This window comes from Orycteropus afer, unplaced genomic scaffold (genome assembly GCF_000298275.1).
Source record: "Orycteropus afer afer isolate SDZICR_OR568_19922 unplaced genomic scaffold, OryAfe1.0 scaffold00057, whole genome shotgun sequence".
Taxonomy (NCBI): domain Eukaryota; kingdom Metazoa; phylum Chordata; class Mammalia; order Tubulidentata; family Orycteropodidae; genus Orycteropus; species Orycteropus afer.
In genome coordinates, this window is record NW_006921644.1 from 12,604,852 (window position 1) to 12,609,479 (window position 4,628).

The following is a 4,628-nucleotide window of genomic DNA, read 5'->3' on the forward strand; positions in this document are numbered from 1 at the left end:
TTGCGGCCGCGGCCCGCTGCTACTTTGCTGCTGACTGCAGTGGGTGAAGTGTCTTTCCCTGACTTTCAGAGCTTGGACACCGGACGAACGGAACGTCAGGAACGTCAGCGTTGCCTGGACGTCAGCCTTGGCTGGGCTTCTCCCATCCCGAGAACAAGGTAGGGCCCTTGTGACGGGAAAGCGGCAAAGCTAAGGGTCTTTGGAGCGTGTTCCGGTGGCCCCGCTGTGCTGTCCTTAGCTCTGTCCTCGCCATACGTCGGTCTGACCGCCACCTTAGTTCCCGGCTAGCGTGCAGACTCTGGACGTGTTCCACGGCCTGCGAATGGTAGTTTTGCGTCCTGGCGTCCCAAGTACCCTACAATCTGCTCGGCCCCTGTCGAACCAAACCGCAGACTATTACGCAGCAGTGGGGGCGCCCCGTGATCCGTCAGATGCCTGGCTGCTGAGGTGGATCCTGATCACGGCTCCAACATTGGTCGTCTGTCCGTCTCGCGGTCGGGCTGCGCGGTTAATGAGTCAATGCATTCATGCTATTATGTTGCTTTGAAAACCTGCTCTTGAGTTGGTTGGTCAATTACACTTACTTTTTCAAATTCATTAATTGCTGCTGCTTTCCTAAGTAGTGCTTTGTGTTTTCTTTGGTACTTTTAAAGTTGACTTGGATTGTTTTGTTTTGTTTTTCATTTTTCCTATTTCGTAATAAAAACGCTGAGGGCTGCAACTGTTCCTTCCCCCCAGCTTTCCTTGTGCCGCACAGGTTTTGATGTATGATGTATGAGTTCCAGTTTGACCCAAAATTGTTCAGGAGTTTTACAGTTTCCCTCTAGAGCGGCGGTTTTTGGGGTAGTGACTTTTGGTTCTCTGATTTCTGATTTTATTGTACAGTGATCAGAGGCTGATTGGGGCGCTTCTCTGCGCTGAGCTACTGAGCGCCGTGTGACGTGCTTCCTGGAGCAGCCATGTCTGTTTTCTGCTGCAGACAGTGTGGGGCGTTTATTTACTCATGCAGTCCACCTTATGAACGTTTGGAGTCCCTCTATGCCCATGGAAGGAGCTCTGGTGAGACAATGGGAAGGCAGAAGATTGTCAGTTCAAACCTACCGGCTGCCCCGTGGGAGGAAGATGAGGCAGTCTACTTCTGTAAAGATTCACTGCCTTGGAAACCCAAGGACTCAAAATTGACTTGACAGCAGTGGGTTTGGTTTTTTGGGTTATATCCATGTATATTTCTACTTGAAATGTCGGTATATAATATTGGACACATCATTTACATTCTTTTGTAAATTAAGGGGGACGATGAGGCCAGGCGTGAAGGGACCCTGGTTTGTGGACTCAGGGGCCCTGGCTCTGACAGCAAGTGACCCATCCACCCTGTTTTATGTGGCTGGATCTCGTTTGTTCTCAAGACTTGAATGCTGCCTTTGAGTGCATGCTACCGCTGTTATCTGTTCTTCCAACAGACGTCGGTGTCTCTTGGCTGTGGGGAACCAGGCCATGGTGGCCAGCCTGCACGTGGCTGGCTCTGCCCAGGCCCCACAGTGGCTGTAGGACAGCTGTTTGCATATTGCTTGCTCTCAGGATCGCCCATACACCAAGGAATTGAGACCTTCAAAGGGCTTTTGTCGATGTGGCTTGTAGCTATTGATAATTACCGCACTAGAAGGAGAAATTAGGAAACTTAAGAATATAGCACCGGGGAGTGTTTCCTTCTGCTGTGCATAGGGTCACTATGAGTCAGGGACGACTCGAAGGCACCTAACAACAACGACAGTGTACATCAGGCTTATTTTAAAAGAATAATTAACTCATTGCTAGTTAACATAAATTACACGTTTTTGTGGAAAACAACTATTTTTGTTTTTATTATTTTGATGTCGTGGGAGAATTACTACTACGATGGATTCATTTTTATTGCAAAAGGACTGCGTACAGCTGCTAAACCAGAAGAGGAGTCCTTGATGATTGCAAGGGAGGTACATAGGGCACCTCAGGGATAGGACAAGGTGTATTTACAATGTACCTCAAAATAAGTTTTCATGTGAAAACTAAATTATCATGAAAAAACACAATACCCAGTTGACATACAAGAAAATGCAATTATACTTACAGGGTTTATCTCACTGTATAAAACCTAAAAAAGACAAAACTTTTAGTCATACCTCCAGAATTCACCACCTCATAGAATAACTTTTAAACACAGTGATTTGGCAACAATTTAACATGTCTTCTGTTACAAACATACATACCATTACAGTATGCATTACTATCTAGCAGGAACAGTTACCAGAACAGTTAAAACTGTTCCTGCTAGATGGTAACATACTGTATGTGGGACAGGAGCATCCCAAGAAACCAGACAGGCAAAAAATGGTACCATAAAAGGAAATGAAGTAATTGTCATATAGTACAATTAAGAAGAAGACTATGTTGAGTTTTAGCATTACTCTGATCTGTTAATTCCCAGTTCCCATGTATAACCGCAAATATATGTTCATAATGTTACTTGTACTTGGAACATTGACCACCAAAGATTGCCATCATACAATTTTCAGAACTTTCAATCTTTGTTTGTTTTACTCCAAATTTTATTTTCCCATGCTGCATAAACAATATAACAATTATTGTTAAAAATTATTTAGCACTTACTACATTCCAAGATCTAAATCTTTTTTTTTTTTTATTGTGATTTGGATGAAAATTTACAGAGCAAATTCACTTTCCATACAGCAGTTCATGCACACTTTGTCTCATGATATTGACCACAATTTACCACAATGCAACAGCTCCCCTCCCACTTCCTCCCAATAGTTACCTCTTTCCTGTGTCCATCCCTCCATGCACTCCTGCCCCCTGAGCTGTCTCCCTGTGCATAAGCAGCCCTTCTTTCTCCCATGATTGTTCTCTGCAAGGAGTATATATCTACTTCAGGTAAATGTTCAACTTGTGTGCCTGTCTTTTGTTTGGCTGGAAGCCACAGGTGTGGGTTAAATTCCAGACCTGAAGGGCAGCTAGGGGCCGTGGTCTCAGTGGTTCCACCAGGCTCTATCAGACCAGCAAACCTGGTCTCTCCCCGCCCCCCCCCTTTTTTTTTCTTCTAAATGATTTTGAGTTTAGTTCCACATTGTTCTCCCTCTCTATACAGGATCTCCTACATAGATCCCCTTCCAAGTAGTTGATAGTGGTAGCTGGGCACCATCTAGTTCTTCTGGTCTCATAGTCATATATAGGTTGCAGATGGGATAGTGTACCAGTCACTAGGACTAATTGTTTCCATGACTTTTTGGTTTTCGTCATTCTTCTTTGCTCTGGTCGAGGAGAGACCCATCGTTGCATCTAGATGGCAGCTTGCTAGCTCTTAAATTCCCAGTCACTACTCACCAAAGCAGGAGGTGGAACAGTGTTTTGTGTAGCATGTTACGCCAATTGAGCTTGACGTCCCCTGCGACTATGGTCTCGAGCCCACAGGTTTAACTACTCAGTCCCTCTGAATAGCTGGCTGTGACCAAGCAGTGATTACAGTTTTTCCCCTTGTCAGCTCTACTATACATCTGGGAATTCAGATCATATACATAAACTTATAGGACCATTGTCTGCCAACCCTATACATGGTCTTGAGTACACGCCCCGCTTCATAGACAACCTACTAGTTCAGCCTGTCCATCCATCTATCCACCCATATACCCATGTTTGCCTTCACTGACAACGCAGTACTGTATGTGCAAAAGGGTTCATCTTTGTTTTCTGTACTTCCTACGTACCTCTCTATGTCTTTCTCTTCCTCAGTGCCACTATATTGATCACTCACATTTGGTACATTGCCCTTCTCTTTACCAAATCAAAACTTATCTCTATCTATCTAACAGTATTCCCTCCCTTCCCCTCCCAACTCCGGTAACCAACAAAGAAAATGTCCTTCCATAGGTAAAAGTTCCCTTTACTTTTACAATAATGGACTTCTACAATATTTGTCCTTTTGTGATTGACTTATTTCACTCAGCATAATGTCCTCCAAGTTCATCCATGTTATGCGGTGTTTTGCAGATTCTTCATTATTCTTTAGGGTTGCAGAGTATTCCACTGTGTGTATGTACCAAAGTTTGGATATCCATTTCTCAGATGATGGACACCTAGCTTGTTTCCATCTTTTGGCTATTGTAAATAGTGCCGTGATGAACATGGGTGTGCATATGTCTGTTCTTGTCATGGTTCTCACTTCTTTAGGATATATACCTAGTAATGGAATGGCTGGGTCGAATGGTATTTCTAGTTCCAACTTTTGAAGGAATTGCCATACTGCTTTCCACAATGGTTGTACCATTTTACAGTCCCATCAGCAGTGTATGAGAGTCCCAGTCTCTCCACATCCTTGCCAGCATTTATTATTTTCTGTCTCCTTGAACTTTGCTACTAGTGCTGAAGCAAGATACTATCTCATTGTTGTTTTGATTTGCATCTCTGTAATAGCTAGTGATTGTGAGCATTTCTTCATATGTTTGTTGGCCACTTGAATATCATCCTTGGTGAAGTGTTTATTCATGTCTTCTGCCTATTTTTTTAATTGGATTGTTTGTCTTTTTGTTATTGAGATGTTGGAGTTTTCTATAAATTCTAGAGATAAGTCCCTTGTC